The sequence below is a fragment of the Sturnira hondurensis genome, unplaced genomic scaffold (genome assembly GCF_014824575.4).
Source record: "Sturnira hondurensis isolate 20B ecotype Veracruz unplaced genomic scaffold, ASM1482457v3 Scaffold0016617, whole genome shotgun sequence".
Classification (NCBI taxonomy): Eukaryota; Metazoa; Chordata; class Mammalia; order Chiroptera; family Phyllostomidae; genus Sturnira; species Sturnira hondurensis.
The window spans coordinates 3076196-3099368 of NW_028089248.1; the positions used below are offsets into that span (position 1 = coordinate 3076196).

At 51.7% G+C, this 23173-nt stretch overlaps 1 long non-coding RNA gene across 1 annotated transcript in view; it reads right to left on the bottom strand.

Annotated features, from left to right (window-relative positions):
* LOC119001132 (uncharacterized) overlaps positions 1–19223 on the bottom strand; it is a 48695-nt gene extending 29472 nt beyond the window's left edge. The window contains exons 1-2 of the long non-coding RNA XR_005069492.1: positions 19208–19223; positions 15172–15294 (exon numbers count right to left, since the gene is read on the bottom strand). This is a non-coding gene — a long non-coding RNA (uncharacterized LOC119001132). The remainder of the gene's footprint in view (positions 1–15171; positions 15295–19207) is intronic.
* Positions 19224–23173: the final 3950 nt, after the last annotated feature.

Below are 23173 nucleotides of genomic sequence, written 5' to 3' on the forward strand. Positions count from 1 at the left end.
GCAGCGTTGGTGAGGTGCGGAGTTCGGGGTGACTGGTTGTCCATTCCTGGAGCCATGCAAAGAAAAGATGTGGAGATGTGTGAAAAATGAGGCGGCATTTAGAAGCAGGATAATCCCTCTGAAAAACACTGAGTTACGTGGGAAAATAAGGCGGCAGAAAGACTTCCACAGCATGCTACCATTTATGGAAAGGAAGAGAAAGGGAGAAGGAAAGAAAGAAAGAAAGAAAGAGGGAGGGAGGGAGGGAGGGAGGGAGGGAAGGAAAGAAGAAAGAAAAACATAGGCGTATGAAACAGCACCAGGTATTTTTCCTAGGACACACACATGAAAGAATATAAATAAAACATATGCATAGATGCAGGTGTCGATGGGAGGTGAGGGATGGGTAAGGGGACCAGAGATTTAAAAAAATAAAAGACAAATGGTGAGAGAGCGAGCCACTGACGTAGGGGCGAGTGAACCCAACGCTGTGCATCTGAAGTTAGAAAAAACAATGGTGGTTCAGCTGGAGCGTCATCCCATAAACAGAAGGTCACAGGTTCGATTCCCAGCCAAGGAACATACCTAGGTTGCAGGTTCATTCCCTGGTCGGGGTGTGTACAGGAGGCCAACTGGTCGATGTTTCTCTCCCACATCAATGTTTCTCTCTCTCTCTCTCCCTCTCCCTCTCTAAAATTAATGAGCATGTCCTCAAGTGAGGATTCAAAATTTTTTTAAAAAACACAGCACTTGGCAGAAAGTAGTGGATCAATAAACGTGCTTTCAATGAGTGAAGGGAGCCACGTGGCAGACAGGTAACTTTGGGCCACGGGCGAGTTAGGGGTCTTCGGGATGATGGGCTACACTGAGCACTTGGCTTCCTCCGGGAGGCATGGTGCCCAGCGCTGGGTCCCCTGGCGGCGGAGGGAGCCTGGCTCTGCGCTCGGGGCGGTTTCTGTCTGCTCTGGTGAGGATGGCTGGGTGCCTCTAGTGGGACGCAATCATTATCTGAAAAATTCGCTCCTAGGAGCCCGCTCTTCCCCTGACAGGGGTGGATAAATGAAGCATTCCTGTAATTGTATGTAAATCACGCTTCTAAAGTGCTTGAAAAGTTTGGTGTCTGGAGTAGGCTAAATGTCGCCCCCTGCAAGTTTCTTCACCCTCTTAATTTGCTTAGTAAATCCCTTTTTTTCCGAGGGTGAATTACAGTAAAAGCGGTTTATCTCTTTGGCACCCTGTCGACCAGCCCTGGGGCGCAGGACCGGCAAAATGATAATAAATGCACTGCTAGTGACCCCCCTTCCCCCAAGCTGCCGGCTTCTGAGTCATCAGAGAAAGTTGAAATGAATTTCTGCAGTTTTAGCATTAAATGGATGCCACGCACACGGAGCCTTTGAACGCGGGCCATCTGCGTGTGGTGCTGTACGTCGAAACTCAACTCAGTCAAGGACGGGATTTGCCAGAATAGCCGTCCCCGCTCCCGCAGGACACTAATGGGGACAGCCTGAAATCATGACGTTCTGGTTGGTGTCACTTCCTGAGTTACATTTTCTCCTAATGGTGACTAGGCATGGACATGGAGGGAGAGAGGGTCGGTGCTCTGGACGTTTGCTGTCACACAGAGGAGAGGGCCTTAGGTCCTGGTCCCTGTCCCCTTTGCGAAGTGGACTCGACTTTCCTGACCTGACTGCTTCCATCCCAGACCATGACAGAAGCGAAAGAGACAGTTCCAGCTGTAGACCTAAGTGTGATGGTGGCTTGTCTTCCGACACTTGACCTTGAGATCCGACCGACCGCCATGTTGGGAAGCCCACGCTGGTCCCACAGAGAGACCACATGGAGAGAGACAGTGGTCCCAGGCCACCAGCCATCTCTGCCCGGCGTCAGGCCCGGGGGAGAAGCCGTTGCGGTGGCCTCGTCGTTGTCTTCAGCTGCCAAGTTTGGGGTGATTTGCTCGGCTACAGTCAATACCTGAACCCATCTTTTCTTGCTGTTATCGCTGCTGTTGAATTTTTAGGGGCTGCACCCTTTTACTCAAGCAGATGAAGACCAGCTTAGAGCTGGGGAGGGGGGTCTCTGTTTATTTTAACTGAGAAAGTGTCAACATATGTACAAATTCACTGAAAAGTCTGTGACCTGTGTAATATGTTTGTTAATGGACAAAAATTATCATGGTACAACATACACAACATAAAATTGATGATTTTAAACATTTTTAAGTGCATGGGGCAGCGGCATTGGGCCCCCCCACACTGCTGTGCGGCCCTGACCACCATCCATCTCCAGAACTTTCCATCTTCCCACACTGCAACTCTGCCCCATCAAACGTAACTTTCCATCCCCTCTTCCCCCAGCGACCACCCTTTGACTTCCCATCTCTGTGAGTTGGATACGTAGGTACCTCATATGAGTGGAACAATCCCAGTCGTTTTAACCCATGTTCTGTACAACTATTTACCTACCATGATGGTGAATTTTGTGTGTCAGCTTGGCTGACCAAAGGGTGCCCGTTATTCTGGGTGTTTCTGGGAGGGTATTCTGGGGTGAGATTAACATTTAAATCGTTGGTCTGGGTAAAGCAGATTGCCCTCCTTAACGTGGGTGGGCCTCACCCGATCAGTGGAAGGTCAGACTAGAACAACAGGCCGACCCTTCTCCCAGTGAGAGAATTCTCCCTCTCGTGTCCTTTGAACTGCAACGTTGGCTTTTCACACCTGGCGGTGTCTCTAGCTAATATTTGTTTATGCTGAATCTGGACATAGATGTCTCCTAGGAACTTCCTTGGTGAAGAGAAGCAGCTGTGTTTTCTAGAAGGTGCCTTGGGAGACAATGACTATTGTCCTAGGTCTTTGCGGTGGATCCGGCTGGAGCGTGCACTGCCCAGGAACGCCTTGCAAATCTTCCTTGTTCGGGCCTCGCGTTGGTTAAACAGAACCAGACACATGGAGGAAGGTGAAGACAGGATGGATGCCCCCAAACCAGGAATGGGCTCGTGAGACTCGCATTCGAAGTCGCTGCATGTGTCTGATGGTGGTCACCAGATTGCCCAAGTCCCCGGGGGGCCTGGAAAATGCCGGTTGCTGACATTCTCTGAGATAGCTCTGCCTGCACAGGTGGAATTGCATCTTCCCCCTGCCTGCACCCCTTCTGGGTAAAGTCTTACCCTGTAGTTTGAGAAATGTGGTCGACAAACGCTATCGGCCGCATGCCATTTAAAGGGCGACTGCTCTCGTACTTTTCTCCAGTGGTCTCACATGTGTTCGTCTCCAGGCCCCGAAAGGCAGAACCCAGTCTCCACGTTACAGAAGCAAGGAATTGACTGTAGGGGGTTGGTTACACCCGTAAGTAACGGGAGAGCTGAGAAGTCGGGAGGGACAGCGGGCCCATCGGGGTTTAGGAAAAGCACAAAGCCACCTCTGCATGGGAAGGTCCCAGTGGGGAGGCACGCTGTCAGGTAGGATCTGGGAGCACAGAGTCTGCTCCTGCCCAGGTGCCTCTGCAGGATGAAGCCAGCTCAGGGCCCAGGGGTGTGGGGGTCTGGCTGGCCGCACCCTGCTGTGTGTGGGGGAGGGCAGGGGGTCAGGGGTCAAGGATTGGTGACAGAGGGGCCCCGAAGCAAACAGTCCCTTAATCTTGGCCGATGCAAGTCATGCTCAACAAAAACACAACAAAACAAAACAAGAACAACAAACCCTTTTTTAAAATAACATTTTGTAGAAAATTCAAGAAAAGGCTCAGACTTGGGCTCTCTCTTTGCTCTCCCTGTGACATGGGGTGACTGTGTTACTCCCTCTGAATTCCACGTGTCAACAAGGATGGTGACAACACATGTCTCAGAAAAATGTCACGAGATATCGAAACATCGTGGGGAAAAGACCAGCCCCGGAGGGTGGCTTTCACAGGTACTCAGAGTCGCGGGCAGGAAGGAGCAGGGACCGGACTTCCCTCCCCAGGTCCTGCTCGCCCGTCTTACCTGGTCCCTCCCTGTGTGAGCACAGGCATTCGCACCTAGTACCTGGTAGGTAATGCCCCGGCCACAGTACAGGTACTTGCACAGAAATAAAAGTGATTTTAGATGTACACACAATCCCTAAACACCGTATCCTCTCCCCCACTCCACTCACCCCTTCCAGAAAATGCTTCTGAATCCAGGGGAAAGTTTCTGCAAACAAACTTCAAAAGGCTGCCACCTTTGAAGAGACACTCAAATATCCATTTTGAAAACAAAGGGAGTCACACAGTAAACGAGGTCAAATATACATTTGAAAAGAAATTCAAATGTCCCTTTGGAAAGAAGGAGTCGCAGGCCCAGCTCGGCAGAACAAAGGCGAGCGGGACTTTGAAGGGTTGGGGTCCTGCGAGCTGTTCTCAGAGGTAAAACCCTGAGCATATTTTGGGTTGGTTAAAGTGGGACCTGAAGTTCTCTCTGTTGGTTTCGAAGGGCCTGATTTAATATCAGAGGAGGAAATAAGTTCATGTGAAAAACACACTGTAATGGAAAAAGGCACTCACAAAATGCTAAGCACCGCCATCCATGTGAGTGTGTTTGTGTGTGCGTGTGTGTTTGTGTGGGTAATTTTACGGTGTGTAAATTGGTAGCTCTGCTCCTCTGGGGCTTTCTTTCCTGGATCTAAAATGATAGGAGGACTGGGTAAACAGGGGGAGGAGGGAGGAAAGGGGTAGATGGGATGAAAACATTTTGGCAGCCCAGCGCGTGGCAGATTTTATGTGGCCATCAGCAGGAGGTGTGAGACGGGTGAACTGTGTTTGTTTTGAAACTTCGACAGTTAAAATGCCAACCTTGGCTAATAACGCTCACACGTCGGGGCTGGGGGGCCTGTGTGCGTGGGCAGACGCCACTCCTGTGCGCGCTGGCACTTCATGGACCGGGGGCGGAGAGGGAGGTGGCCACTCACTGGGAGCATCACGTACACCTGCTCCGCCCGAGGTCTGACGTTGCCCTTGGAAAGTCACCCCTGTGTTCCTGGGACCACACTGGGCCCCTGAGTGTCAATGTCTCTGGTCCCCTTTTCTCACCGCATTCCTCTCCCTAAGACCACTCAGCACAGAGTGGCCTGGACTCACTTCCTTGGCAAGATGTCCCTGGAAGCTAGCTTACTACTTACTGTCTTTGTGGAGGGAGGGCAAGGCAGGAAGGGATGAGAGGGAGTTAAGCTCTCTGGTGACCCCAAGGTACACCCTTCCTTGTAAGTGTCCTCCCCTTCGGGTAGCCCAGTGACCCAAGCCCGTCTCCAAACTCCAAGCAGGCTGGCCAGTGTTGGGAGACTCAAGCCAGTGCAAGGTCATGAGCGAGGACGACATCTACAGGCTTGGAGACCGCAGGTGGCTTTGATGCCCTTGGGTTCTGAACAGGCCCCGCAACAAACAGCTATGGTAGCAGCGGGCTGTCCCTGTCATTTAGTCACGGGCTGCTTTTCCAAGCAGCGAAGCCTCTTCTTTGAGAATGCCGCTCTTTGGCGCATACCTGCGAGTTCTGGCTCAAAAGCCCAAGGGGTCAGGCACTCAAGGCACAAAGGAGAAAAGACGGGCTGAGAGGAGAAAGCGGAAGTTGGAAGTCCCAAGATTTGGGTCAGAGAAAGGTGATCCCGGGTGACACTGTGACAGAATCTTAGACTTGGAGGGGCCGGCTGTAAGTCGGCCAGCTTGTCAACCACGCACACCCCCGGGGTGGCCTGTGCCATCTCAGACGAGTCCTTCGAGCTTGTCTGCCTCAGTTTCCTGATCTGTCATATGGGGATCATCGTGTCCCAGGACCTAGCGAGCTCACTCGGGCACAGTGAGGATTCGGTGCGTGTTCAGAGTGCTTCATAAACGTGAGTGTGGATACATAAAAGAGATTGCTATCTGGGGACGAGGACTGCTAGGCTTTGTTCTTCCCCGGGCTGTTTTCACTGTGGCTGGGAGACAAGACTACCCTTGACGTGGTTGCAGGACTGTACCCTTACCTCCTCAGAAAGGGTGCAGTTCCCTCCAGAGACCAGAAAGCCGCTGAAGATTTCCAGTTCCCTAGTCGCCCAGGCCTGACTGAGCTTTGTACCCAGCATACCACACCCGCCCCCCAGAAATAGTTTGGGTGGATAGTTAGTGCACGTGACTTATTTCAATGTTTTGTTTTTCTAGTTGGCTTGCAGGTGGGGAAGGAAGTGAGCAGGGCTGGAAGCGGGGAATCCCATCGTGTGTTCGGTTGCGACGTGTGTTCAGCCTCCTTGCGGGAGAGACAAAGCCCTCAAGGACCTCCCGTTCCATGCTCAGTCTCAACCAAATTTCAACCTTTCTGCTCATCCCTTCAGGCCACCTGGTCCCTGCAGAATGAGGTAAACCTGGCAACAAACCCATATGGAACCCGCAAGTCGTTCATTTGTTTGTTTTCTTTATTCAACAAATATTATTGAGCGCCTGCTGTATGCCAGGCTCTGGCTGGGTGCAGTAGATTTTGTAATAATTAAAGTTAGCCAAGTCCCTGCCTTCCTCTAATTTGTATTCTAGGAAGGAGTGGAGATAACTCCTAACCAAATAAGTGCCTCATATTTCAGGTGGCTAACGGGTTTTGAAAGCGATAAATTGGGACTATCTGGGACTCAGAGGGTACTGTAGAGATTATGGCTCAGGGGACTTCCCTGAGCAGTGACATTTGAGCTGACAGAGAAAGGGCACAGAGGGACAAGCCAGTTGAAGCGTTTAGGAGAGAGCGGCCTGGAGGGTAGCAAGTGCAAAGGCACTGAGGCAGCCACGGGTTCAGAACACAGACCCAGCATGGCCAAAGAGCGAGACAGTGTGGAGATGCGATGGTGGAGGCAGAGAGGTGGTCACCTCATCCTGGGACCTCGGAGGCCTTGTTAGAGGCGGCAGCTCTGTTCCATGTCTAACGGGTTTCAGGTAAAGAAGTGGTATGACGTTGAGGTTGGGAGTTCCTGCCGCAGGCTGCCACTGTTTCCTGGAAGTCCCGTGTCGTAGCACACACCCATGGGCACTTGGTGTCACCGCCTGGTTACCTGTCTGCCCCCGCACCCCAGAGCGTGCGTTTTTTGAAGGCAGGATCTATTAACCTTTTCATCATTGAATCTGTAACACCTAGTCCAGTGCCTGACATGTGCGAATGACTTAAAATAGATTCCTGGAATTGAACCAGGTTTGAAAAGTTAACTAAAGTGTTGAGAGAGCAGCTGGCAAACAGCCAAGGAATCAGGTGCTCAGGGTTGAAGGGGTTCGAGGGAGAAGCTTGTCACTCTCAGCTGGGGCAGTTAGGGAAGGCTGCCTGGAAGAGGGGGCCTTGAGTCAGAGACCCGAAGGATGAGTAGGAGGTAGATAAAAACCAGGAAGGGGAAACTAGGCAGCAGAAGCCAAGTGTTCAAATACCACCAGCCTCTTAAAGAATTAAAACTGGTCAGTGTTCATTTCAGCGCCTCCAAAGCTAAGTGGATTAGAAATAGACACAACAGATAATTCTGGAAGAACTGAACAAACTGGAGCTCTCCCCCACGTAGGTCCACCCTTCAGGTTTACGAGGTTGTCTGGGTATGCCCTGGGGTGGAGGTGGGGGCAGGGGGCTTCAGAAAAGAGTGTCCCATGCCTTCAGCTGGGAAACCTCATCTCCGGCTGTCAGGGCCAAACCGCCAGCCAGCCCCATCCCTCATCATAACACCCCAATATTTCCTGATAGACACGCCTGTTGTCTTATGTGGAATTGTGATCGCCTGTATTTAAAACTAATGGATTTGAAATAACCTGCAGGCTTCCACTTTAATGAGAGTTAGATTAATGAAAAAGGACCTTTTGCCTCAGATTGCATGACAACATTTTCAAATTACATTCCTGGAACAGAGAATTCACTTATTCAGAGTAATTGGATGCTGACTTGGGTTAATACGTACAATGTCCTTAAATGAAAACGTTCTATTGTAAGTGGGACTGTATGATACCTGAGGCTTTCTCAATAGATTTGCCTGGACTCTGAGTTAATTATACTGCATGCTATTTTTTGAATGAATTCAAGCATGAATTCTACACGGTAGAGATTGGGATAATTATATTCAATTCTGCTTGGTGCCCTGCTGAAAGAATTGACCTTTTAGATAAAACGAGTCTCCGGAGCAAGAAACCTGAAGAAAGTCGACACAAAGCCGGCGGACGCAGGAGCGGGGAGTCTTAAGTAAGAGGGCAGGAGGGGGGCAGGGGGGCCAGTCTTGAGGAACCGTGGCATCAGCCAGATTGATTTTTTGTCACGGGAAAGTATTTCTGTTTTGTAGCTTGTTTTGTATCCTTGGTACATAGAGGTATAATTTAAAGCCATTGATTTTACTAAGCTGTGTTCTCATCAGTAACATGGCTAAAAAGTAGCAGACTGGAGCACGAGAGGCGGAGACAAAAAAGCAATCTCTGGGTGTGCGGTGCCCCCAGGAAGGAGTGGACGCAGGTGAGTGTGGGTGAGCGCGGCTCTGGCCACTAGACCGTCCTGCCTCTTACCCTGGCCTGGTGGTGAGGGTGTGGGCTCAGACGTCGGGCCAGGCCGCCCTGGGTCTGAAGCCTGGCTCCATGAGACACATGCTGTGTGGCTTTCGACTAGGTGCTTGCCCTCTCTGTGTGTCAGTCTCCTCATTGGCCAAATGGGGTTAACCTCACAGGGTGGCTGAGAAGATCAAACAGCCGTAAAGCACTCCGTACGGCATGAGTGTCCAGGAGCTGTCGGTTGCCTTTATTAATACTATGCTTCTTGGGTGTAAAATCTCTCTCTCTGTCTCTCCCCGGGGGATGAAAGAAAGGTAGCCCACTAAGAGGATTAAACCAATCAGGAGGATTAAAAATGCTTCTCCCCCTGGGTGGAGGGGGAAACTAACCATCAGGACCCTCTGGACCCCGCGTGTCAGAGAAGTGTCCTTGAAAGGTGGGGACAGGACAGGATGGATGTCCAGGCCCTTGTTTCCTGCCCTGCCTGGGGCCAGCCAGCCATGCTACCCAGAGGGCATCCCAGTGCGTCGAGCTACAGGGGCACCGCCCACGCCCACAGCTTTCTTGACAGAGGAGAACCATGTGTTGTCTCCTTGGCCCGATCTCCCTCTCCCAGTGAATAAGAGGCCTCATTATTCCAAGTGCCTGAACCGCGACAGAACACATAACAGTATCCGCCAGTAAGGCCCAGACCACCACCGGGGTGGAATGACGACTTCCTCCTTGGACGTGACTCTGAGTGTTGGCAAAATCTCGTTACTGACAGCATGCCCGTGTCCATGGGCCTTGCCGTGTTCACCGTCCCCTCTCCCGGTGAAGCGGAGATCCGCCGTCCATCCTAACCGAACCCTGCCTGGGACAGAACACACTGGCTTCGTCCCGCCCACGTCCGTCCCCTGTGGCTGCGGTAACAAATCACCACACCCTCAGAGGCTGAAAACAAAGGAAATTCAGTGTGCCCCAGTTCTGGAAGCCAGAGGTCTGAAATCAGTGTCACCGGTCAGAATCCAGGGGTCAGCCCCCCTCCCTCCAGAGACGTTAAAGAGAGAAACTGTGCCTTGCCTCTTCCGGCTTCTGGTGGCTCTGGCGCTCCTTGGCTTTTGGCCGCATCCCTCCCCCCTTTCCGAATTCACATCACCTCCCCTTCTCCGTGTCGAGTCTCCCTCTGCCTGTCTTCTAAGGACATTTGCGATGTCATTTAGGGCCCAGTGTATGTTTTCTTCACCTCGAGATTAACTTAATGACACCTGCAAAACACGTTCCCATGGAAGATCACATCGGCAGGTTCCGGGGACCAGGACCTGATGGCTTCAGGGGCCAGGTTCAGCCCACTGCACCGGCTTGCAGGTTCGCTGACCGCCCTCTCCTCTCCACTCACCACCAGACTTACCCTGGTTGGCACCCAGCTTCTCTCCATCCTACATGTAAGCGTTTGCTGACCACTGACTTGGCATGGGTTTCAGAGGCTCTGAGCCCTGTCTGCCCTTCCTTCCAGGGGTCAGTCTTCTGGTCCCCTCTGGGGTGACCCCTCAGGAAGGCTCCGGGTTCACCCTTCCATCCACTGGTAACACCCGGGGTTTGGAGAAGCAGAAGCCTGGATTTGTTTAGGGAATCCATGTAGAATACAGGGAGCCGAACTTCCCCCTGCCCAAAGTTGTACCTTGAACAATATACCTGATTTAATTAACACTTGCTGGTGACCTCGTAAGTCTTGGTGAAACTATATGGGGGCCAATGGGGGATCCAGCGGGGCCAGTCAGAGCCCTTCATTCCCCTGTCCAGAGCCTGTGCTCTGGAACGGTCCTGTGACCCAAGTCACAGTGAGGTTCAGAGCTGGACTATTACTAGAAATATTGAAAGAGGGCTCTCTCTCTCTCTCTGGTGAACTTGAAGTTGGGGGCATATACCCCCACAGCTGCTACCACATGGGAAGGCTGCCTGAAAATGGAGCCAACAAGAGGAGAGAAGAACCAAAGCATGGAGGAGAAATCTAAGATCCAATGGCCAACTTTTGAACTCCTGGATCTAACCACACCTGAAAGGAGATCTACCCCTGACACTACAGTTTCACAAACCAGATTCATCTTGTGTTGCTTAAGCCAGTCTGAGCTGGGTTTCTGTCCCTTTCTGTTCTGAGCATTCTCACTACCACTTCGGCCACGCAGCTGCCTGCTGGGAGCCATCTGCTGGAGCCTGGGCAGGAGACACAGGCAGCCCCACGCCTGGTCCGTGCCCAGCATGGTCTGGCCCTGACACACAGGAAGAGCGAGGTACCGTTCCTCCTCTCGCAGGTTATCTCCTGACGTCGGGGCCCAAGGGCTCGAGCGACGAGTCATACCTACTATTTTGCCATGTAGAATTCGTGCTCTTTTTGCCCACATTTTTGAGGGAAAAATAAGGAGGCACATTACGCATGGATAGTACTAATTTGTTACTGGTAGAGGAAATGTCTTGTACCACCCTGGCTGGCGTGGCTTAGTGGACTGAGCACCTGCCGGCAAACTGAGAGGTCACTGGTTCGATTCCCTGTCAGGGAACAGGCCTGGGTTGCGGGCCAGGTTCCCAGCTGGGGGCATGTGAGAGGCAACGGGTCAATGTCTCCCCCTCCCTTTCTCCCTCCCTTCCCTTCTAAAAATAAATAAATAAAATCTAAAAAAATAAGTACATAAATAAAATTGCTTGTACCTTGTAGCTGTTCTTGTGTCTTGTAATGATTTGTTTCATGAAATTTCTTGTACCACGTTCAATAATAAAGGCTAGCATTCCTTTATAATACAAAATAACATGTATCTAAATATAAATATGTAAATACATGGAATTAAACAATGGCAACAAAAGGTGTTTTCCCTGAAAGTCTAGACCAAAAACACGGGTGTGTATGACGCAGGGCGAAACACAGTAATGTATGAGGGCTCTACTCACAGCCTCGCCATCTTGCTTACTCGGACCTCCCGGCCTATTTCTACTGTGCGTGGAGCAGGCCAGCCCTGCCCTGGCTCTCCCAATGCAGGTGGGTCCCCCTCTGGGTGTCTGGGTGCTCCACACTGAGACAACCTCTGACAGACAAAGGCAGCGGAGCTTCCCTCTGTTCTTGTGTCACTTCTGTAGGGATGACAACGGTCTCCTTGTCCTTTAGGATGATCAGCATTGCCTATTAGGACCCCTGGGGAACTCAGAAGGGTGCTTTGTGGGAAAAGCTCAGGTTCTGGGATTGCCTTCCCAGTTCTGACAGCTTCTGACTCTGGGCAACCACTTCACCCTGCGGGGGGTTTGACTTACCCGAAGGAGGAGAACTTGGTTGGGTTTGTCATCTGTGTGTCCTGTTGTTCCCAGGTCCACGCCACACACTTCTGCAGCCTCACAATGCTTCTCCGCACCAAGCGAGATAATCTTTGAGTTGCTCCTAAACCGTGACGGGGTTTGATCCTTCTGGGCCAAAGCACTGATGCTTTCATTAGATGGAGTTTTTGAATCTTAATTTAGGAACATCCTCCTTTTCATCAGTAGCTGTGGTTCCTGTGTGCAGAGACATGGGGCAGGAATAAGGACCCCGCATTCTCCTTCCAGATCCAGGGTGTGGGCAGCATCCTCAGTACTTGGGGAGAGTGGCTTTTGTAACAGCACAGAGAATCTAGTCCCACAGCCCTGCGGATATTTAGGGGCAAAAGAAGACTCCAGCAACTAATTTCATCAGGCAGTTAATATAATCAGTTATAAGTATGAGTCGCTGCACCATGAAAGTCCTAGAGGAGAACATAGGCAGGGAAATCTCACACATTCCACACAGCAATATTTTCACCGATACGTCCTCTAGAGCAAAGGGCATAAAGGAAAGAATAAATGAATAGGACCTCATCACAATAAAAAGCTTCTGCGTGGCTAAAGAAAACACCAGCAACATGAAAACGGCACCAACCGTATGGGAGAATATGTTTGCAAATGATGCCTCGGACAAGGATTTGGTCTCCAAAATATATAAAGAACTCATACAACTCCACTTCAGAAGACCCAGTTAAAAAATGGGCAAAGGAGTTGAGCAGACACTTCTCCAAGGAGGACCTACAAAGGGCCCAGAAACATAGGAAAGGAAGCTCAGCATCACTAGCCAGCAGGGAAATGCAAACTAAAACCATAGTGAGATACCACTTCACACCAGTCAGAATGGCCATTATAAACAAATCAACAAACAATGAGTCCTGGCGAGGGTGTGGAGAAAGGGAAGCTTCGTGTGCTATTGGTGGGAATGCAGACTGGTGCAGCCTCTGTGGAAAACAGTAAGGAGTTTTGTCAAAAGAACTAAAGATAGAACTCCCTTTTGACCCGGCAATTCCACTGCTGGAATTATACCCTAACAACCCTGAAACACCAATCCATAAGAATCTATGCACCCAGTGTTCATAGCAGCACAATTTACAATAGCCAAGTGCTGGAAACAGCCTAAGTGCCCATCAGTAAATGAGTGGATAAAAAACGGTGGTACATCTGCACAGTGGAATACTACACAGCAGAAAGAAAGAAGGAGCTCCTGCCATTCACGGGAGCACAAATGGAACTGGAGAGCATTATGCCAAGTGAAATAAGTCAGGCAGTGAAAAACAAATACCATATGATCTCACCTATAAGTGGAATCTAATCAACCAAACAAACAAGCAAGCAAAATATAACCAGAGACATTGAAATAAAGAACAAACTGACAGTAACCAGAGGGAAGGGGAGGAGATAACAGGGTGGGGGAAGTGGGGAAGGATCATGGAGGAACATGTATAAAGGACACATGGACAAAGCCAAAGGGAGGTAAGATCAAGGGTGGGAGGTGGGGATGGGTGGGGTGGGGGGGAATGGTGGGGGGAAATGGAGACAACTGTACTTGAAAAACAATAAAAAATAATTAAAAATAGAACCGTTAAAATAAAACATATATATGCGTATAATATATGTATATATATAATTAGTCAGATTTATGTATAAGGACTAACATTTGCGACTCAACTTTTTCCATTGTTTTTTCCCTCCTTGCGAAGGTTCCAGTCCCTTAAATTTGTACATTATCTGTGACTGATGTCTCATTTATCGAGAGAACACACTTGTCACTCACTTCACTTAATTAGCGTATGGATTCTAAATTATCTGCCACCATAAAATGTGATTTTATACTGCAGATTACAAAGGTTTTCAGAAATTTAATATGCCCCTTTTAATTGGTGCAAACTACCCTAAAGGATTCATAATAGTTTTTACTGCACTTCCATTTAGGCTCCAGGGTTGGGTTGGGGGGTGGGGGTGGGGACTGAAGACGATTAGCAAGAAACGGGATTTGGGTCAGTGAGACTGGTGGTGATTCATCTGGAATAAGGCACATCTGGAGGGCCGGGGCCGTACATACAGCCATCAGAGGCCTGCCTGGGAGCGGCGAGCATCTGAATACACTCTGACTTTCACATCCCGGTCAGTCATTCTGATGGGCTTGCAATGTATTTACGGCACAGGGTTCCAAGTTTGCAGCTATGACTAAGAAGAGTCTATTTTCCGCTCTGTTTTTCCAGCCATTAAATCCATAATCTTCTGTGTATAAGGCATTACCACACCTTCCCTAAATGCATTCCTGGCCCCACCGAAGCCTGGCTCGGGTCTACAGCTGCGAGGCATGGGCTCAGCACCGGCTCAACACCAGCAAGAGGCTCTTTCTGATCCTTAGATGTGGAAGTGCCATGTGCAGTGCAGTGACAGTCGCCATACAGAGACTGGGTGCTCAGGAGCAACTTCAGGGATTTCCACGCTCACTCATCATCGTATGCTTCAAGTAGAAGTTTACAAACTATGGGTGTGGAAGTCTAAAGCCTTCGAGGAAAGGGTTGGGAGGGGTCAAACCTCAGGGAGTGTAGGCAGAGCTGTGGGGTCTCCTCTTCCCTCTGCAGCCCCCCTGCCCATCTCAGGAACCAGGGCCTGGTCACCCCATAAAGCCAGCTGGGTCCGGAGTCCACCCTCACACAGTCGCTGTCCTTTGGGGTTAAGGCTGTGAAGGTCTTTGTGGACGCAAACAAAGAGCTACGATGAACTTGTAGTACTTTCAGAGTAATTCCTTTTACAGGTTGAGTTTGGCTATGGGAAGCTGGTTCTAGTCTGGAAGGTTTTCCTGGAGGAGGAGAGGAAAGGGAAGCCTTTGGTGTGGGGGTGGGGAGAGGAGCAGGATTGAGAAGGCGCCCAGAGTAGGCTCCTGGGAGAGGGAGGGGTGGTGCAGGAGATAAATAAAAAATCTCATTATGCCAGATCAGAATGTCACCATTCCGGCGGCCATCCTATTAAGACAAAGGCCTCCATTTGATTGAGCGCCCACTCTGTGCGGGACACAATATTCTCGCTCCTTCGACTCCCCTGCTTTGAAGAAATCCCTGTTCGTTTTCTACAGGCACCCGTACAGTGTGAATTCTCTGGGGCAAACCTTAACATCCTTCTGCTTTTTCTAGCCAAAAGTCCATGCTTGGTTGCACTTTAGAAAAAATGAGAAATAAAAGATAAGCAAAAGAAAGATGGTTCCTCATCCCACCACACAAAGCTAGAATCCAACTAGGCACCTCTTTGCACGTACTTGCTGTGTGTGTGTGTGCACATGTGGACGTGCACAGGAGCGGTGGAGTGGTCAAGCCACCTAGCGTGTGCGTTTAGAATTTCGACAGTTACTACCAAACAGCAACCCCTCCCTCGAAACAAAGACCCGAGCGGGCTTACGTTCCCATCCACAACTGTGTGAATGGTCCTCTCTATCCAGGGAAAGCACGCTGGCTAGGACACGGGCTGCAGAGGTGGGCATCCTGAAATGACTGTCGTTCCATTCACTCATCACGCAGGATGCTGGGAAGTGATTTAATAGAGCCCTCGGTGTCTGTTTGCTCATGTGACAACATGTCCATACCATGAGGTGGTTACAGCACACGTAAATGCGCAGTCAGCGTCTTGCACACTAAGACCAGAATGCATGTACCCTCTTGCAGCGGACCCTAGGATGCCCTGGTCTTGGAGCCCTTTATCACTGTGGTGGCTTCACACCGACCAGCTTCTCATGGTCAGAACATGCGTTTTCTGTGCCTGGAGCTCTGCTGGCTGCTGGGCTGCTCTGCTCACAAGGGCTCATTGCAGGCCAGAAGGGCAACAGAATGAATGACCACCCTGCACCCAGCAACCATGGGCCAGTGTCTGATGGGAATGGCCAGGTGAGAACCCCAGGTCCCTCACCTCCACCTGCCCCCAGCCACTTCCTCGCTGGCGTAAGCTCCAGTCACCAGGCTAAGTCGCGTCACTTCCTCCATCTGGCTTCCTTCTCTCAGGCCCCCCCACTCCTCTGTCTCTAGGGGTCCCCCCTAAACTACTCCCCATACTCACTCAACTCTGGGGCAGCTTCTGGGGAGTCCAAATTAGGGCAAATGTGAAAGCTTGACAATCTGTTTTTTTTGTTTTTTTTTAATGTTTTCATGTTCATTTCCTCAACTGGGAGCAGGTTGGCCTTCTTTTCAAGTTGCTGGCCAAATACCTGCCACCCGCCTGCTCTTGTACTTTGCTCGTGTATCTGTCGGGCTGTTTGCCTTCTTATTGATTTGTGAGAGCTCTTTGTCAACAACAGAAATTAGCTCTTTGTCTATTACCTGATGCTGTTTCCCACACTGCGGCTTAGCTTCTGACTCTGTGGTGGACTCTCTTTCGTTTCTGTTTCGCTCCCTCATTTTTCCTCCCTCCTTTGGGCCATCAGGAAGTTCAAAGCCTTAATATGATCAACAAGATGATTGGGGCAAAAACACTGTTTCCTTCCATTCACTTATTGCTCTGGTTTTTCTATAAAAGAGACGAGTGTGGCGGGTGGGCCCCAGGGAGCCTCGTCAAAGCACTCTCCTATATACAGATAATTTTAGAACTGTATATACCTGTATTTTTCGGACTATAAGATGAGCCCCCCAAATTTGGGAGGGAATGGGGTGTGTCCTATCATCCAAATGTAGCTTGCCTGGCTTGCAGTGGTGGGGGGAGGGATGGCAGCCTATGTTATTTCCGTTATTAAATATTTTACCAAATTTTTTGCTTCACAATTTTTTTTCCTATTTTCCTCCTCTGAAGCCTAGGTGCATCTTATGATCCAAAACGTATGGTATAGATTTATATAAAAAGTATATATATGTGTTACACAGAATTTCTAGCATTAATTTCTAATCTCTCCTCTCTAGAAATCAGCCGTGTGTGACTGCAGACATGGTCTGTACTGTGTGGATTTCTTTCTTGTTTCATAAACCAAGTTTCACAGCATCGGCACGATTCCCCACGATTCCCCACGACCCAGGCCAGCCTGGGTGGGAGTCACTTCCGGGTGCCCCTGCGCACAGCGAATGTTGGGAATTATCAACTGCATATCTGAACTTCCAGCAGTCTCTCGTCTTTCTCCCCTCGCATTTAAGGTGCGGTTGCTTGGTTTCCTTCTGCCTCCATTGCACCCTGCAGCCTGCCTGCAGCCACGTCTGGGCTGTAGGCTCAGTGCTGCAGAGTGCAGGCCTGCTGGGCCCCGGGCTTTGCTGGGTCCCGGGGTCTGGCGAGGCTGCAGGACAGGGGAGAGGGCTGTCCCCTGGCTCAGGTGGTGGGAACCTGGGTGCTGTGCACATGCATGCCTCGTGCACCCTCGGGTGGGAAGCTCTGCGGCAGTTTGGGCATGGGCACTCTGACCCTTCCTATGTCCCGTCGTTAGGTGTCCCTCAGCGGCAGATACTTGGTGATGGCTGGGAGCGGTGGCAGGGTTGCTCTTTACCCCCTCGTGCCCACTGTAGCATGGGGAACACACGCTGCCAAATGACCCCAAGAAACACGCAAGCACTTCTTGTTGCTTCTTAACCATCTCCAGCTCGATCCTACCTGCTGTCTCTGGGCTCATCCCCTTTCACACAAGTCCCTGCTCAAATGTGCCTCCACGCGGCTGCCCTGCCCCTCCCATCTCAAGAACCCCCCTCCCCCACCCACCACGCCATCAGTTTCCCACGCTATTATCTTCAAAACATTCATCTCTACCCGGCATGTGTTATTTGCTGATTCACTCACTTGTTGGCGTCTTCTCATGAGAATGCACCCTTCGTAAAGGTGAGGACTTTGTCCCTGATCCCCCACACCTGATGACACATCATAGGTGCGCCCAGTGATTGCCAACACAATTTGTTCTAGGAACTGGGGGACCCAGGGTGCACAGGGAGGGAATCGGGTCTGCCCTGTCGGCCAGGAGTGGCCTGAGACCTTTTGCTCTTGCTGTGTGGTCACAGGGCCCATGGAACAGGCACCTCCCCATCTTCAGAGAGGGCTGAGGGCTCAGGCTACGCTGGGTCTGGGGCATTCCTTGTGTTTAAAATTTCACAAAGGGGCATCGCTACCATATGCTGTCAAGCAGAACTTGGGGACAGCTCTGGGGGATGGAGCCAGAAGAGCCACACAGAACAGCAGGGAACAGCAGGGACAGGGAGCCGTCTGGAGGGGAGAGCAGAGCCTTAGAAGGCCCTGCTGGGAGGAGGGGAAGGAGGGCCCCTGAAAAGCAGGGGGCGAGCAGCCTTGCACATACCAGCAGCCCCCCACCCCCCAATGCATGAACGCATGGGCCAGTCGGCAGAGCTCCGGGGGATGATGTGAACAACCTAAAGAAAACCAGTGAGGTTATAAGATACGGTTCTGAAAGCAGCATGGAGAAGGCACAGGCATTACTGTATCACTCTCAGTCTCTCCCTCAGTGCCCTTCCCCGTCTTTCCCTTTCTGTCTCCATCCCTGTCTGTCTGTCGGACACTTGCTCTCAGCCTCTCCTTCCTGCTCTCCGTGGGGTTTAAAGTGTGTCTCTCTCTCTCTCCTTCTGAGATCCTTTTATGGTGGATGCGTACGCCAATGGTTTTGCACCGTGCTCGTCAGCAGTCATGGGAAGGGATTCCATAAAAACTTTCTGAAACCAAATCCAATGAAAACCAGCCCATAAACTGGGTAGAACAAAAGGGCTCTTAGACTTGAAAAGGTTAGAGAAGACTGCGGGGCTGTACGCGCCGTTCGATTGGGCTCGAAGCTGGGGTTTTAATTTAGTTTTCCTCTTCACCCCGTAGAAGTTCCTCACGGCTCAGCGGCTAATGCATTTCCAACGGAAATTTTGTAAATTATATTGGGAAACAATCTCAGCTAGAATAGATCGTAGAAGCTCTTGTAATGGCTTCCCGCTGCTGCTCTGGTAATGAGGGGCCCCTCGGGGGTGGGCTGTGGGGACGCGCGACCTCAAGGACTGTGTCCACTTATATCCTCCAGGCCGGTGTTTTTGAGCTCTTGGTGGCTGGCTGTGAGCAGAGCCAGACTCTCCACCAGCCCTAAATCTGGGGCTCGGCACATCCCCTGTACCCTTCTTGTCCGCCCCTCCTAAAATCACTGCCTTCACCAGTCTATAAATGGACACGACTCTTCGGTAGTATAGGTCAGCCAAAGCCATCCTCTGCTCTAAAATCTCCTACAAAACGAAATCCTTTTTCTTCTTCCCAGCCAGGCATGTCAGGGTACGCAAAATGTGGCCTCTGGTCTACGCCCATCATGGATACAGTATAGACCTCACGGTCTCCTCACTTCTCTGCTTTCATAGGCTGAGGCCTGTTTCTCTCACCGGGGCAAACGGGCAGGCAGCCTCTTACCAGGCCCCTGACCTGGCCCTGGTCCTGCTGCCCCGCATACACACACGGACACGCTTCCCCCTCAGGAGTAAACCCAGCCGCTCTCTCTAACCTGCCTGGGCCTGTGCATAGTCCCTCTACCAAAGGCTTCTGGCAACAGTGAGCTCCAGGGCACTGGGCACACGGCCTGGCCTCTGAGCAGGCCGGTCTTCCCCACCTGGGGAAGGAGCAGGAGATGTACGTGTTTGTTGATTTAGGAGGCACAGCCACTCAGAGAGCAGCCAAGCAGCTGCTTTGAGAAGGTGTTCTCAGTCATACATTCATCAAGCAGTTATCACATGCCCCCTGCATGCCCTGCACTATGCCAGCTACTCCCAAAGACAAGGAGAAGGAAAGGAGCAGAACCGAATGCCCACGGGGTTGCAGAAAGCGTGCCAACCTTCGCGTGCAGTCTCCTGCTGGGTCCTCTGAGCACCCTCGTGAGGACCATGTGATTCTTAGAGAGCCCGCTGCGGCTCAGAGACGTGACACAGCTTGCCCAAGGCCACACAGCCGGGAAGAGGTGGGGCAGGGGCAGGAGCAGGGCCTTGCACCGGCCGACTCCAAATGCCACCCCGTTCCCCAAGTTCTCACCCTCCCAGGACCCACTCTGAGTCGTCTGTTGATGCCGACACGTGTTACTGGGTTGTCTACTTTATAAACTCGTCCCAGAATATGCCTACGAGCATGTGCACATAAATCCATCGGGGTGCAGATCAGTGAACTCCCACAGATGAGTGCACTCATGTAACCACGATCTGATCAATAGAGAGTGCACCGGAGCCCCCACGAACCTGGCCCACCCACATTCCACCATTGTCCCTCCCTCTCAGGGAAACTGCTCTCCTGGCTTCTAACAGCACTGGCTGGTTTCAAACTCAATGCCCGCGGAGTCATACAGGACAGACTCTTCTGTGTCATGCTATTTTTCCCCACTCAGCATAAAGTTTGTGAGCTTTATCCATGTTGCCATGCGTGGTGGAGGTCTCCATTTCCGGGGCTGAATAGTATTCCATTGTGTGAATATACTGCCAGCTACTTATCCATTTGCTACAGATGAATAGCAGGGCACTTTCCAGTTTTCGGCGGCTACAAAGGGTGCTCCTGGGTACCACGACCCTTCCAGTGCACGCTTTTCGGTGGGGTGCATTCCTGCGGGGTGCACACCAAGGAGCGAGTGCCAAGCATCTCGCGAGCAATCTTTCGCTGCATTCCCCCAGAGACCCGATGAGCTGGTATAATTATGAACCTAATTTGATCGATGAGTGAGCTGAGGCTCGACGCAATGTTTCAAGGTCCCGTGGGTAGAAAGCAGCAGACCTCACTGGACCACTGCCCTGGACAACAAGGCTCTGTGCCTCAGCTTCCTTACCCATGAACTTCAATGCCCCAAACAGACTAGCAGGACCCACTTTAAGAGAGGTGGCTTAGCGAGGGGCAGCTAAGGGCAGAGACGCTGGAGCCGGACCTCCTGGTTCAAATCCCAGCTTGGCCACTCCATCACTGTGTGACTTGCCACACGTTGCTTCACCCCTCTGTGCCTTAGTGAGTTCCCTCCCCTATAACTTAGGGGTGGGAGTGAGGATTAAATGGGTTAATACAGTCAAAATTCCCAGAGCAGGCCCAGCATCCACAGACCTGCAATAAATGTTAGACGTTGTTAATACAGTGGGTAACACTCCATGGTTACTGAACAAAGCACAACAGCCCTGAAAGCTGGCTTAAGACCGTGGGGTGTACACCTGGTCGGCAGAGCTGAGAGAGAGCATGGAGGTCTTTGAGTCCCAAGTGCCCACTTTCCAGAGGGGAAAGCTGAGGCTGACGGGGGCGGGAAGGCTTTACTCGGGGCCACACAGCAGTTAACGGTGGGGTGGGGACCTGTGGACCGAAGGCTGGGCTCTTCGCTGACGCCTGCGGTGCTGTGAGGTGAGGGAACGCTCCAGACTCGTGCCTTTGGCTCCATTAAAAAGCTGTTAAGTCAACAGTAGACCTTTTCAACCCCCCCTCCCCCTCCGGCTGCAGACCTTGGTTGGTGCTTAAAGTCCCATTGTCAGGAGGAGCCGTCCAGCGAGGGTGAGTGGTTCCTTTGGACTCCCTTTGCCCTGAAGTCTCTCTTCCCTCCCAGGCCATGGGGACAGCTGGTGCCATCTCCCAGCTGGCTGTGCTTGGTTCTCCCTTGGGGACCGTTCCACAGGCCCAGGTGGCTCCTTGAGGCGTGGCGGATGGAGATCAGGGACACAGGGGCCCACACTTGACCTGAAGCTCTAATGGTCCCAAAAGGGGACGGGGGTCACCACTTCAGGGAAGAGTGGACAACAATTGCAGTCTCCAACGGACATTCACACCAAGTTGATGATGGCGATCACGTGTGTCGACACACCCACGCATCTTCTTTGCCCCCACGGCTACTTACATGAGATGCTTAGTAAACGTCTGTCAAATGACTGAAACCGTGTGTGTTGTATACATTCGGGACCCTGCCAGGTCCACTGGAGAGCAGTGGAATTGGAGTCACGTGGACCTTTGAGTCACAGTTCTGTCCATTTGGACAGAGCCCAAACGCAAATGCCAACAGGAGGCTGCAGGTCATATAAATACACTAGATGGGGAGACTAGCCCCCCCGGAACGGGGGCTCCCCAGTCACTCTAAGAGGGCAGCCTCTACTCGCATCAGACGTCTGATGCCAAATGGCAAATCTGGGATTTTTTTAAGGGCCGGAGGAGTCAAGTTTTCTGATTTTCAAATGTTGGAAGCTCGTAAAACACATAAACCACACACGCAAGACAAAAACGTGTTGTATGCGCCAAACGAAACAGAGCCAAGGCCACACCGGGTCCTTAGGCCCCTCGGTGTGCAGCTCTGACTTCACGTCCCTGAGCGTCTGGGTGCCTCAGTGTCCTCGCCAGAGAGTGGGGAGGCCACTCCCCGCCCTGGTTCACTCTCCAGGCGCCACGGGACACCAGGGCAGGGAACGGAGCAAGGCCTGCCTTCCCAGGAGGCCGCCACCAGCACGACACAGCGAGACCGTGTGCATCCACACCTGTGCGAGGGCGGGGCAGACATGACATGTCCCCCGCGAACGTCCCAGCCTGTCCCAGTCTTGTCCACCTCAGCTGTCTGTGGGGGACACTCAAGAATCTGCCACTTTGCATCCACTGAGACAGAAAATGGGGCAGATTGACATGTCTTGTCCTCAAGGCCTCATTTTCTGCTCTAGTCATTAAATAGAATTTTGCCTTAACATGATGAATAAGCCCGAATCCATAGAGCAAGTTATAGATTAACAATCGTGGGCCCCACAGGCAAAAGCAAAAGCGACGCTGTTATTGCATTTCATTCATCAAAGCTCTGATACGAATGGCTCTGCTCTCATGCGTTTGCCTTCCAATCCTGCACAACAGGCCACTTCCTAGGGCCCGCCGCGAAGGGGCTCACCTGCAGGGGAACATGTCACCCGGACTTACAGTGGCCCATTGAGCACGGAAAGGGAATCTAGGAAACGCTGCTCTGGCTCACGGGGCCCCAGCCAGGCAACCCTCGGCAGGGAGCCTGCCGTTTTCAGCGCGCCTCTAGAAAAACACCCCAACGATGCTTCTGCAAGTTACACGCCTGCAATTAGTCCAAAAACAACAGCCCGAAATAGATGGACCGACGGGCCCGGAAACAGTTTTCCTTCGAGGGCAATGTCTACGGCAGCACGCTGGCCAGGAGAGTGATTTACGCATGGGCCTCGCGGCTGGTACTACGGGCTGCCCTGCAGGTATGGCCCCGCACCTCGGGGCCTTGCCAGCTTCCCCGTTTGAGGCTGGCCCCGCCTCCCGAGGCACGTGGTGCAGACTGTGGGCCCTTGTATGTGCCCGTGCACGGCCTCCACCCCCCACCCCCTGAGTGCACCTTAGGTGTCTCCAAGGCTCATGCGGCCTCTTCCTCTCTGCTCAACTCCAGACGTTTTTCCAACCAACTCAGCATTTCCAGCGGCCGTGGTTCAGGCCAGCGGCGCCTGACCTCTGGTGAACTCATTCTCGGTCCCCACTCTTT